Source organism: Lissotriton vulgaris, chromosome 10, assembly GCF_964263255.1.
Source record: "Lissotriton vulgaris chromosome 10, aLisVul1.2, whole genome shotgun sequence".
Classification (NCBI taxonomy): domain Eukaryota; kingdom Metazoa; phylum Chordata; class Amphibia; order Caudata; family Salamandridae; genus Lissotriton; species Lissotriton vulgaris.
The window spans coordinates 409,754,973-409,769,441 of record NC_141698.1 but is presented as its reverse complement, the minus strand read 5'-3'; positions in this window follow the sequence as shown (position 1 = coordinate 409,769,441).

Sequence of the window (14,469 nt, the reverse complement as noted above, 5' to 3'; positions counted from 1 at the left end):
GTGGCATGTCTTGTGCAGGGATTTATGGTGCCCCCCAGGCCTACAACCATAGGCCCAGGGGAGAAGGGGAGAAAGGAGCACTGTTAGGGGCCCGTAAAGTCGCTTTCTGACAGGCTTTCCATGTTATAAAGTCCGACAGGAAAAGCCTTTCGGAAACCAACATCATAATCTCGATGGCAGAAATTTCTTCCGTTAGGGATTAGGTGTGGCTTCCGACTGACAGACGAGCTCCTTGAGCCAGTCGGATTCCTGTCGGATTAATCTGCTGGTTTGAACTCCGACCACCGTCTTTGTAATGAGGCGGTCATAGTTAAAACCTTGGATGTCAGTTGGAAAGCCTCCGAACGACATCCAAACCAGGCCCATAATATATTTAAATTGAAATATATAATGAATATAATAATTTTTTAATTTTCTCTTAATTTCGATTTACTGTAGTACAACTAGTTAATTTTTAGGGTTTGGTGCTTAGTGCTTGCCCTGATTTTAGTAATTTTGGAGTAGGAATAATATATTTGTGGGGTTAGTTGTCCACCACTTATCCTGAATTTAGGTAGATTGTAGTAGGAATAGTTAAGTTTTAGGTCTTAGTGTCTAGCTCGTTCCCTGAATTTTGTGATATTGGAGTAGGAGTAGTAATTTTTAAGGTTAATTGCCCAGCACTTTCCCTGAATATAGTGATATTGGAGTAGGAATAGTAATGTTTTGGGGTTTAGTGTCCAGCACTTACTTTGAATTTAAGTTTTGGAGCAGGAATAGTATTTTTTAGGGTTTAGTGTTCAGCAGCACTTTACCTGAATTTAAAGGGGCTGATTAGGACATTGTGATCCCTACGGAGGTGCCTGGCAGGCACCACCACAATTGTAGGGAATATAATTCAGACATCTTCGCCATTACAGAGCACGCCACAGACCTAAACAGGCAGCCAGACAGGCCGACTTGATACAGCACCATTGATGGGATTTTATAGCAAAATTTGGGCCACTAAACCTGACTTGAAATAATTCTATGGTCTGTCCTGTTTTACTAATACGATGGAATTTTCGATGAGCACACCGCAACAGAGCGGACGGTCATTGTGATTGACACCTGCGAGCAACAATCTATCGACACCCTGACCGGGTTGGAAATATCACCGGTTAAAGGAGATTGATCCTCTTGGACATACAAGTATTGTCGGCTGACGCTGTCTAGTTTTGAGTATTAAAACTACAAGATCAACGACGCTTCAAATATTCTTTCTTGCATTTGTGAAATCTAAAAAATTGTACATATTTCATGCATTACTATATATGTGTGCACAAGATACTGTTGGTAAATGACACAGTTGTTGTTTCCCGAGGGATTTTTAGGGTCATCCCTCCTCTTGTAGCACCATCTCATCACGCAACCTTTTCTGATAATTTAACAGGAACTGTGCGCAATGACTCCCTCACACGTTGAACCCTGTTTCTTTGGTAGCATATAATTCCCTCCAACAACCCGGCGGGCTCAAGGAGCCCGTTGGATGAGCGGCAGTCGGTCTTTTCCGACCGCCGACCATCCGCTAGCCATTGTAATATAGAGGGTGAAAAACAAGGTTATGATGGCTGTAGGACCGCCATTGACGAGCTGTCGGTGGCGGTCCCACAATCATGGTAATCAGGCCCTTAGTTTTATTGGAGTATGAGGAAATATTTTGTAGGGTTTAGAGACCAGCAATTTCCTTGAATTTAGTGATATTGAAGTAGAAATTGCATTTTTAAGGTTTAGTGCCCAGCACTTTCCCTGTATTTAGTAATATTGGAGTCAGAATAGTAAATGTTGTGGGTTTAGTGTCCAGCACTTTCCCTGAATCTAATTATATTGGAGTAGAAATAATTAATTTATAGAGTTTAGTATGAAGCACTTTCAATTAATTTTGTTACAGTGGAGTAGGAATAATTATTTTAATTTATTTAATTTTATAATTAAGCCTGTGTTCCGACCGGCTACACAGGCTCCCATTGAAGAAGGGGTGGTTGTGGTGGGTACCCCAGGGTGCCTGCCACACTGTGGATGGTTTTGAAGGGGGGTCCCTTGGGTACACCCACTGGCCCCAACTTGAGGGCGAAGGGGGGCCAGCTACGACCTCCAGAAGTCATTTTCCGACAGCTGATCCATGTCAGACAAACGGATTCAGAAAGGCTGTCCAAATCTGCCATCGTAATTGCTTGGTCAGAAACGAGCCATACAAGTTGACTCTGCCCAACTCGGTTTTCCCCCAACTCGGTTTTCCCCGAATGCTTGTTCGAAAAATAGTCAGAAGAACAGAACGAGTACCTAACATCCTAATCCGTTGTTCAGAAATGTTTCTGAGTTGGTTGGAAACACGGGTTCCAAATCGGATTCAGACAAACCGAATGCTGTTCGGAACCTCTCTGACCAACATCATAATTGGCCCCACAGTGTGGTCAGAAGAATCCACATTAAAAAATGGATGTTTTCAAATATCTCTGCACCATGTGGCAGCCACCTCATAGTGCCTGTCACACTGTGCAGGGATGTTTAAGAGCATCATAGGAGCCACCAAGGTCAAATCCAGAGGGTCAGGGGTGAAGTGGGCCCTGCTAGGGGCCTCCAAAGTCAGTTTACGACAGCCAATCCTTGTTAGAAAGGCTAACATGGATTGGCTATCGGAAACCGACATCATAATCCCATCCTTAAGGGATTATGAGGCCTTTCCGACTTGCCCGTTGGAGCTGCGTTGGATTCCCCGGCCGGTTTAAACTCTGACCGCCATCATCATAATAGAGCGGTTAGACTTTAAACCCACAGCGTCGGTCAGAAAGCCTACAACTAGCAGACGGAGGCTTTCTGACCGACATTGTAATTTGGCCCATTTTGTTAGAATTATTACAAAAATAATAGTTTGTAATTTCTTAATTTAATTAGAAATAGAAAAGATAAATATTATGACATACATTTGTATATGTTGTATTGATGCAAGATGGTACCTATTGTTTAACATTTGTTATAAAAGATTATATTTAAAAACATATTATTTTATTTTTACATTTTTTGGAAAGTATTTACTTTTTTGTATGTAGAAAATGGCATTTGTTTTACATTTTTTAATAAACAAATTTGTATACTTTTTGGGGATACCATATTTTTAAACAAAAGAAAAACATATGCATTAGTAATTTCTAATCATTCAGTAATATATTTTAATACATATTGAATAGCTTTATAGAAATAATAATATTTTATATATATTTTACAATGTAAAATAATATGATACAGTAATTTCTGTAATTCTTTTCTATGTATATTAAATAATATTATTTGTATGTAGAAAATGGCATTTGTTTTACATTTTTTAGTAAACACATTTTTATACTTTTTGGGGATAACATATTTTTAAACAAAATAAAAACATATGCATTAGTAATTTCTAATCATTCAGTAATATATTTTTAATACATATTGAAAATGTTTATAGAAATAATAATATTTTATATATATTTTACAATGTAAAATAATATGATATAGTAATTTCTGTAATTCTTTTCTATGTATATTAAATAATATTATTTGTCTCAGAATAATATTTAATTTTTGACCTTTTTTGAATTATGTTGCAACACAAAAATTCTCTTTGTAAACAATATTTTGAAGTAGTTATACATTTGTATTTTTTACACAATAATGACAATATATAAACATTACACATTTTGTATGTATTGTAAACATATTTTTAATTGTATTTTACAATATCAGATGTATTGGGCCTGATTACGATGTTGGGTGGACCGCAGCTGATCAACCGTTGGTTGGGATCTGCCAAACATCTGCCATTGCAGTCTGCCCACCACATTACGATGCGGCGGGTAGAGGCATCGGGCAGAGCGTCTGTCAGCTCCGCTTAAAATGGATTCAAGGAGCCCATTGGAGCATCAGACACACACATAATCTCATATTGACGGTGGAACCAGCCTTGGCTCCGCCATCTAGATTATGAAGTCACTTTCCATGTCGGTCTTTCTGACATGGCAAGGCTGTCAGAAAGCGACAAGCACAGCATATATGTAAGCCTTTAAATCAATAAAAATTTAAAATTGAGAATATAGCCTTTACATTTAGTAATTTATATTTATATATACATTTACAGTATGATCCAGAAAATGACAGATGGGGCTAAATTCATATCCTCTCACATAGGGAAAATGTTGCTCTGTTACATGGGCTATACTCACAATCAGGAAAGAATATCATCTAACCATATTCATTTGACATGTGCCAAATACTACTCTAACTCCATAACATAAGCTCCCGTAGAAGACTGGGAGTCTGTGTTCATCACTGCACCCTGTGGCAGGCACCCCGTCAGAAGCCAGGCCAAATGACTGTCTGGTTTCAATTTTGACTAGCTGTAACATGATCACCCGGTCAGAATTGAAAACAAAGAGTGTTGGAAAGCTTCTGACCTGAGGTTAGAGGCTTTCTGACACTCATCGTAATTGCCCCATAGAGTTAAATGTTATTTAGTTTCGTTTAGATAAGTATAGTTAGCGTTTAATTGTTGTTACCAATTTATTTAAAATAATACTTACAAATTTAGGTGGATATATTATTTGGTTTGATTCTTTACAGTTGGTAAAGGCTTTAGAAGAGAGGAAAACTGTCAGAAAATGTTTATTAATTTTATTTGACAGGATATTTTGTTTTGCATGTTAGTTAGCTAGATTTCAAAAATAATTAGCAGTGATACTTGCTTTGTTTTATAGATGATTAGTTTATTTTCTTGTGTTGATAATATGCTGTTGGTAAAACGCTGCACAGTTTGTTTTCTCTGCAGTGTTTGATTTTGGTTAGGTTTGTAAGGTTAAGGTGTTTAGGACTGTAGAGAGGAGAAAAAAATAGGTATATGTTTATTTTTTTATTTTGGTACTTTTTATTTGTTTTAGGTTTAGCTAGAGTATTGTTTAGATATATTAGATATTGTACTTACTTTGTATTGTGGTTTCTTGATTTAGAGGTTTTGAAGGTCTTGGGGAAGCAATTCGGCAGTGTTTCATTCTTTTGTAATCTTTGTAAGTTGTCAGGTAATTTTTTGTTAATTGATTGGCTATTTATATACTGGTATTCTAATTAGTTGCATGTTTCTATTAGTTTTTGTTGTTTATAATTTTATTTTATTGGTTTTTGCAGTGCCTGTTTAATTATTTTGCCAGTTAAATGTGTGTTTAGAAAACAAATCTTTTATTTATTTAAAATAGTATTTTGTATTTAGGGGCCGATTACGATGTCGATCGGAAAGGCTCCCAATGCCATTCAGTTTGTCCGAATCCAATTCAGAACCCACTTTTCCGACCAACTCTGAAACACATCCGTCCAACTGACTACTATATTCGGAAACTATTTGGTCGTTCTGACTCGGTTCCGATCGGCATTCGGAGAAACCGAGTCTGTCGGAGCCGAATCCTACAGGTCTGAGGACCGTGTTTCCAACCGATGCATTACGATGTCGGATTCGGAAAGCCTTTCCTAATCGGTTTGTCTGACATAGATCGCCTGTTAAAATCCAACTTTGGGGGACCATAGCAGGCCCTTCTTCACCTGTAGACCTCTGGTTGGTGCCCGTGGAGGTAACCCTGGGTCCCCTCGTTCCAACCATGCATGGTGCGGCAGGCACCAAGGGGTGCCCGCCACAGGGTACAAGATTTTCTGCAACCACCCCTTTTTTTAATGGCAGCTGTTGTTGTCCTTCGGAACACAGGCTTCCATTGAAGTCAAGGGGAGTCCAATCAAACGGTGTTCGGAAACATCGTAAGCGGTGGGTTGGACGTCCTGAATCCGATTTGGTTGAAAAACTATTCCGATACCGAATTAGTCAGAAAGCTTTCCAACCAACATCTAAATGAGTCACTAAATGTATATATATGTTAAAATTTATATAGGTTTTAATATGTTTAAAAATGAGTTATTTGCAGTTAATATATGTTTAGTGCTTTTTTAATGGTAATAAATGTTATTTGTTAGATAGTTTTTTGTATATTTGTTAATAATATATATTTTATAAATATACATTCAATTAAAACAATTATTATATATGTTTCATTTGTTTAATTGATAATATTTTATATGTGGCATATTTTAGTAGGTTGCTATATATATTTAATTGTGTGGTTGGTTTTATGTTTAGATACTTTTGTTACATTTTATATTGATATTTATGTTGTCAATATTGTGAGTTTCAATATTTTTGTTAAAATCTATGTTTATTTAATTTTTGTGATATTTTTGTTTACAATATTTTTGTATTTGATATTAGTTATATTGCTTTTTTTACACTGATAGTTTTTGTATTGATATTTGTATCTTTTAAATGATTAGTATATGTAGTCGATTTGGTACATTACATAGTGTCTCAATAATTTTGTAGGTCGATATTTTAGGTGTCGATATTGTGTCAGTGATCCCAATTCCCTCTGAAATCTTAAGAACTGCCTGAAAGGTAGGTTATCTGTCAGTTGTGATTGGTGAGTTTCTGAAATGAAGTGGTAAATAATTTATTGATCTTTGCGTTAATCTTACCATCAAGAAAACAGATTTCATGTGAACTACAAATCATAGTAAGATGAATGTTTTCTAAAGAGGTTTTAGGCACTGAACAAAATGATATGACTGTGATTCTGACACATTAGGTCACATGACCAAGTCACATCACTAAAACATTATTAATGTATTTTCAGCAGATATTAGGAGTACATAAATTAGTGCCTATATATGGGCACCTCCTTTTCAAAATTATCCATAAAGAGGTTGGGCAGATCTGGAGCAAATCGAACTCAAATAGTATTTCTGAAATTCAAAATAACTCCGAGCTAATGCAATCTCAGTGAGGGGGGATAATGTAATCAGCATTGCGCTTGCGTAGGAGGTACTGTTTATCCAATGTGGATGTTTTTCAGGTCTCTTTTTATGACTTGAAGTGTAACATTATGGAGAATATTGGACTACCAACACTGTATGTTGAGTGCAAACAGAATCTGTTACTATGTCAAATGCAAACTCTTCAATATCTAAGATTATGGGCCCGATTTAGATCTTAGAAGGCACATAAATGTTGATGGAATACAGCACAAATCAAACTTTCATCCAAAGTCAAGAGCTCTGGATTCCATTGTTCATCGTTCTTTTTATCACCATGCCACCCCAGTTTAGACTTAGCCATAGGCAATTAGTCTTGACCTTACCCTAAGTGCACAGGGTATGCCCAGATGTGGGTCCCCGGCTCACTGTGCCACTGAATACAAGCTAGCCTGGCTGAAGAGGGGCGATACCCCGAAAACGGTCCTAGGAAACTTGTTTCTTGTCCAGGGAGGATCTGGCTTGGCAGCTCAAGCAGGACAGCTCCTATGAGCAGCAGGGTCAAGACTGATTTGCGTATGGCTGGGTCTAAAATTAACCGCGGGCGGAGAACTCAGCTCTGCCCATGGAGTGTGCCGAGTTTTGCCTACACCTCGTTCCGCGGAGAATGCGGAGTGGGCTAAACTCAGCACACTCCGCAGCGGAGCGGAGTTGACCCACTGCCCGCCTCTACCCCCCTATTAATAATATACCTTAAAGTACATTAAAGCAAGTTAAAAAGACTTACCTTTTAACTGCGGCATCTCTGGGCTGCCCTTCTCCTCTTCTTCGCCATTAGAAATACTGATAAGAAAACTGCACATGCGAGCGAACCCATGCATGCAGATTTCTCGTACGAAATGCACATCGTGGGCGTGCGTGCATGCGCATTTTTCTCATCATTATTTCCAATGGCGTAGAAGAGGAGAAGGGCAGCCCGGGGATGTTGCGGTTAAAGGGTAAGTCTTTTTAACTTGCTTTAATGTAATTTAAGTTATATTATTAATATGGGGTGGAGGCGGGTGGCTTTGTTGAGCTACAACGAGTTCCACGGAGTTAGTTGCCAACCCCGTGGCACTCCGCGTATTCGCACTCCGCAAACTCCACCCAGGCTTATCTAAAATGGGGTGGCTTGATGAGCAATATAAAAATGGATTTAACCCAGATCTCATGACTGGGAGTAAATGTTTGATTTGTTCTGTATTCCACCCATCATTTGTGTGTCTTTTGATTTCTTGTCCTTAGTGTGTTGAGTTTGCCCTGGCATGGGTCTCAGGCTCACTGTTTCACTGGATTCAAGCTAGCCTGTCTGATGAGGGGTGATACTCCGAAACTGGTTCCGGGATGTTTGCTTCTGGTCTAGGGAGGATGTGACTTGGCAATTCGGACTGGACTGCTCCCATGAGGAACAGGGTCAAGACTGATTTGCCTATGGCTGTGTCGAAATTGAGGTGGCCTGGTGAGCAAAAGAACAATGGATTTAACTCAGATCTCTTGACTAGGTGTGAATTTTTGATTGGTTCTAAATTATGCCCATTATTTGTGTGTTTTTTGTTTTTTCACCCTAAGTTCACCGGCTATGCCCAGATGTGGGTCCCAGGCTCACTGTGCCACTGGATTCAAGCTAGCCTGGCTGATGAGGGGTGATACCACAAAACCGGTTCCAGGATGTTTGTTTTTTATCCCTGGGAGGATCAGGCTTGGTAGTTATGGCTCGTCTGCTTCCTTAAGGAGCAGGGTCAAGACTGGTTTAGATGTTGGCGGATCAGGTCCCACCTTCACTTGTTTGACTGTCATCCCACCACTGACTTGGCCATTGGCCCACTGTATTTCAAAGTTGGATGGCCCATAGATGAACGACTGCCAGAGTCTGGCTGACTCTGTAAGGAGGTCTCAACTGCATGGACAGCGGTAAACGCAGAAGTTACTGTCAGCGGAACTCCAGCCCAGATTCCCACTGTCCCGATTATGATGTGCTTTTTCACCATGGTAACTATGGCGGTAATCCCTCCTACTTTGTGTTGGCAGAATCAAAGAAAACTAGGTAAAAATGTCCATTTTATTCTGCTTCTCGCTTCCCTTTCAGTCTTTTACGCCATCGTCCAGGTGTCTCCTTTGCTGTAGCGACTCCACACGGTGCCAAATGACTCTGCTGTCACCGACATCTACGGTAAGCTACTTGTACAATTGTCCTATGTTTCATGTACTGACAATAGCTGTAGGCTTGTGCACTCCTTCATTGCTCTTACATGCAACATTTTTTCTAATGGCAGTAGTGTTCATTTTCCTATTCATCAAGGTAAAATGAACACACCTGTATTGGGACTTAAAACAAATATTGCTTTTGTGGGGCTTGTTGGGCCTGTGGGTGTAAATTTCAATACTGTGTGTATGTTGTTTGTGTGGCATGCAATATGTACCAAAAAGGGGCATTACACATTACCTACATACACATTATGAACACATTAACCACATATATTTGTAGCAAAATAATGGTGAGTAACACTGACCTGTCGCCACACCACCATGGCCTCAGTACCATCAGTACACCACCAGAACACCAACAGCATAACTGGAACATCTAAATCTGCTTGGTGCAAACTCACTGGAATGATGACGATAGAGTACTGTTAGCCAGTAGAGAAGACCACCCTAGTCTGCTGTCTATTTCTGCAACATATAAATAAGCCTGTCAGCTTAACAGAGTACTTGGGACCGCCACCACTGTGGGATTGTTGTAATACCACTAAGATCTACTTCAGGCCCTATGTCTAAATTCTCTCCCACAAATGCCCTTGTTTAAGGAACAAAGAGCTTAGGGCCAGTTGTACACCAGTTTTTGTGGTCGCAAATGGATATTCAGCCTGTTTGAGATTGCAAAATAGGTCTGCCCTATGTATTTTGCAAGTCGGTAACCTATTACCGACTTGCAAAATAGGGGTTGCGACTCACTATTAGGAAGGGGTGTGCCAAGGGCGTACCTTCCTAATTGCGAGTCATACTTCAATGTACAAATGCCTTTCGACTGCAATTGCTTTGGTAAATCACTCACAGTTTACCACTCATTTCAAAAGGGTGGTAAGCCACTCGCAAACACAAAAGGGTTTTGAGGGGACCTCTTCCCGTTTTTGACTGGCAGGTAAAACATAACACAGAAACATTTCATTTTCCTTTTTAAATGCATCCCATTTTCTTTTAAGGAAAAGGGGCTGCATTAAAAAAAAATCTGCTTCATCCAAAAAGCAGTCACAGACATAGTGGTCTGCTGACTCCGGCAGGCCACAATCCCTGGGAGTGTTAGCCATTCCCAATGTGGTCGCATATTGCACCTGCCTCATTAATATTAATGAGGCAGACAATTTGGGACCCTATGAGGAATCACAAACAGTTTCTGAGACACTGTTGGAAATTCCATTTTGAGAGTCGCAAATTGCAAGTCTCAAAACGACACAATTTGCGAGTTGAAAATTAGAAGGGTCATACATCAGCCCCTTAATGAAATAATCAATTATTTAACAGAAGGGTTTCAAAATGGAACCAATCTGTGACAATAGGCCATCCTGGACATTTGTTAGTCTCACATGGATTTTTGGTAAAACATGAACAGTAGGTATTCTGCGGTCCTTTTTATGAAAGAATTCATGCACATTCTTACACAAGAACCCTTCCTTCGAAGCAGTCTCCTGGAATGGATTAGATCGGCACATCAGCTCCATTTGCCTGGATGGTCGGTGTCTGTTGTTCCCAGATTCCAGGTTTATGCTGTAGTGGTTAGGGGTAGGGCCCACTGGTGATATGTGATGTCATCACTGATGTTGTCAGTGATATAACTGACGATACAATTTAAGCTTCCAACATTAATATAATGAGTCAGTTTTGTCCTTTTACAACTGTCCCAGCACTGTGTGCTGGATTGTCGCTAATAAACCTTTTATTTCCTCTGTGAGTGAATTTGAAAGTGAATGTACACTACTTCATGATTGTTCATCCACGGTTTTCAAACATCCGATCTATTTCAAATTTTGTGGATAGTCTTATTGAATAAACGTATATGTAATTGATCTAAGTAGGAAACATTGACATAGTCATTAGTAGTCCTGCAAATCTGTGATTGGACCGTTCTTTGTGGATCAATGTTGGATACCCCAGTGCTACTTTTCCCCATGCTTGAATATTTTTTAGTAAAAGAGAGAGGGACCCCAGAACCAAAGGGATAGGGTTCCACAAATGACGCAAGTCAAAAAGTAATTCCCTTTGGGCGAATTAACCTAATACATAAGTACTTACACACATAAAGTGAACTGACCAATACCAAACATATAACAGGAAGCAATGAAAATAAGTGAAAAAATTCAATACATGTGAAAACACTATGGTGAAAATCAAGTATAAAACAATTTATTAGCATACATTACATTTGTTAAAAATTGGGAAACACATACAAGACGGAACAATACTTAATAAAATCAACATTCCATTAAAAAAGGAACTACAGGGAGACAGGACTAAACTCAAACAAAACAATATTTTTGAATTTTCCTTAATGTAATCCCAGATTTGCTCCCTTAGCATCGACGCGTTTCGGCGGGTTATTTAATCTAATACCGCCTTCATCAGGACAGTGTATACAAATGTTTCCCAATGTTTCTCCGGTAAGAAAAGAATCTCTATCTCATAAGGGGTATGTTGCCTCCTCGTTGATAGGTAGAGATAATCGTCCCGCGAGTTATCTTCCTGATTTAAAAAGATTACTGATTTAAAAATGGTAACAAGTACATATTTGTACTTTCAATAGTGGCGCATCCAGCATAATGGCTGTCAGACAAGAGTTAAAATTCCTGCGTTTAACACACGCGGTAGTGATATTTTCAATAATGAACCCACTCGAAAATAGAGCGAATATCACCGTTGTAGGGGTAGACAGGGTTCCAGTAAGATACCCCAGACACGAGGCGAATCCCTCTGCGATGACTCTGTTCAGTCTGCTATAAGGCGTCCCGCGTGGTTGTCTTCTCGTCCTACCGATTGGCCAATCGGTAGGACGAGAAGACAACCACGCGGGACGCCTTATAGCAGACTGAACAGGGTCATCGCAGAGGGATTCGCCTCGTGTCTGGGGTATCTTACTGGAACCCTGTCTACCCCTACAACGGTGATATTCGCTCTATTTTCGAGTGGGTTGATTATTGAAAATATCACTACCGCGTGTGTTAAACGCAGGAATTTTAACTCTTGTCTGACAGCCATTATGCTGGATGCGCCACTATTGAAAGTACAAATATGTACTTGTTACCATTTTTAAATCAGTAATCTTTTTAAATCAGGAAGATAACTCGCGGGACGATTATCTCTACCTATCAACGAGGAGGCAACATACCCCTTATGAGATAGAGATTCTTTTCTTACCGGAGAAACATTGGGAAACATTTGTATACACTGTCCTGATGAAGGCGGTATTAGATTAAATAACCCGCCGAAACGCGTCGATGCTAAAGGAGCAAATCTGGGATTACATTAAGGAAAATTCAAAAATATTGTTTTGTTTGAGTTTAGTCCTGTCTCCCTGTAGTTCCTTTTTTAATGGAATGTTGATTTTATTAAGTATTGTTCCGTCTTGTATGTGTTTCCCAATTTTTAACAAATGTAATGTATGCTAATAAATTGTTTTATACTTGATTTTCACCATAGTGTTTTCACATGTATTGAATTTTTTCACTTATTTTCATTGCTTCCTGTTATATGTTTGGTATTGGTCAGTTCACTTTATGTGTGTAAGTACTTATGTATTAGGTTAATTCGCCCAAAGGGAATTACTTTTTGACTTGCGTGAATATTTTTTAGCACAACTTTTGAGGACAAAGACTATGGGGCATATTATCAAGGATGGCGATAGGGAATTTTCACCGCTTTAGCGGCCGTTTTCGGCCGCTAAGCGGCAATAATTCCATCGCCCTATTAGCAAGCTGTCCCTAACAGCAGTTAGTGACAGCTTTTAGGTGATAGCGAGCGGTTTGGGGCCCGCTTTGCATTGCAGTGATATTTATCACTAATGACATGCAAAGTCGGCGTACCCAAACTGTTAGCGACTGAAAACAGTCGCTAACATCGCTATCGCCTATTAGCAAGCCAGGCGTAGCGATGGAAATAATCGCGCTAAGCGCGAATATCTCCAAATACTAACACCTGCCCAGACCAGTTCTTAGCCATGTTATCCAATGGGAGGTGGATAACATGGCTAAGAGCATTTCATCGCTAATGCGTGAATATTGCTGAATTCCCAGCGATATTCATGTATTTCGCCGCTACCGCCGGAAAATGTATTGCTTTGGAGATAAATGTTGCTAATAGCACGTTATCTCAGCGATAAATTCCGGCGATGCTCAGCGATAAAAACATCAACGCTAAGCCTATTTAGCGATAAATATTACTACTTTTTGGTAATATGCCCCCATGTTTCTCTCTGCTTTGTCATTCATATTTAAGACTTGCCTACAGGGACTCAAGCATGTGTTGTCAAAAAAGGTATGGTAACCAGAGTTACCAGACGGTTCAGGATTGTAATAAAGGAGGTAACACTGCAGTTCTCGACAGTTTGATCAAAGCAATTGAATCTTTTAGCAACAATTGAGTCACGAATGAGGAATATACTGGTTCTGTGAGCGGTTTTGAGTAAAGCAGGACGAATGGCGCTCAAGCTAATTTGCGATAAGTGTGGGAAACAAGAAAAACATTACGGTGCCGCCAGGTCAGAGGAACAACCCTAATAACCCCTGTCAATGTGTGGAAAAGGATCCACATTGAAACATGCAACAAAGTCCCGGGCACACGTTTAAATAGTAAATGCTGAATTTGGTTTTCTCTTATTTGTGGTACAGTGAGCTGTGGTCAACACCAGTAGGTGCTGTATGTTGAATTTTTAATCCTTGGAAAAATTTTAAAAAAACACAACCAGCCGCCACGTGAGTCGTCATCTGGGAATTATCCTATGACTCTTCAGGACTGTACGGGAAGTTTCCGAAATTGCGAAATCGCTGAACCAGTGATAATACCAACCGGTCAACATGGGTATGAGGAGCACAGTAATGGAGATAATAATGTAGATAGTGCAAAGGCAAAAGAAACGGGGAGGACGGGTGGGTCACAAGCCCTGTTTGCCGGATAAAACAAGAGTGAGCGGGCGGGTACGTCCGTTCGGTGGGTGGTCCTATGTCCGTGGAGGTGAGTGTTGAAATGGATCTGAAAGGAGTAAGCGGACAGGTGCGTCCGTCTTACAGGTGATCCTCATTTCGTTGCTGCAGGGGAGTAGGAGATGGATCCAGCTTGCTTTCCGGTTGCGAATGAGGAATGACCAGGGAAATCAGAAGTAGCAAATCTGATTCTCCTTGTTATTCCTCTGCTCTTAGTGGACCCAACCCTTAATGGTGCATTGCTTCCGACCCCGAAGTTACCATGCTCATGGGCAGGGCTTTAAGTGGGCCAGGTCATGCCGGTGCGCACCAGCAGTTCTAAAAAGCAGCCGCTGAGACTGGTCCCTATCGGGCTCTCCATTTTTGCCCTCAAGTTAAAAAAAATCTTAACTCTACATCAGTAGCACCC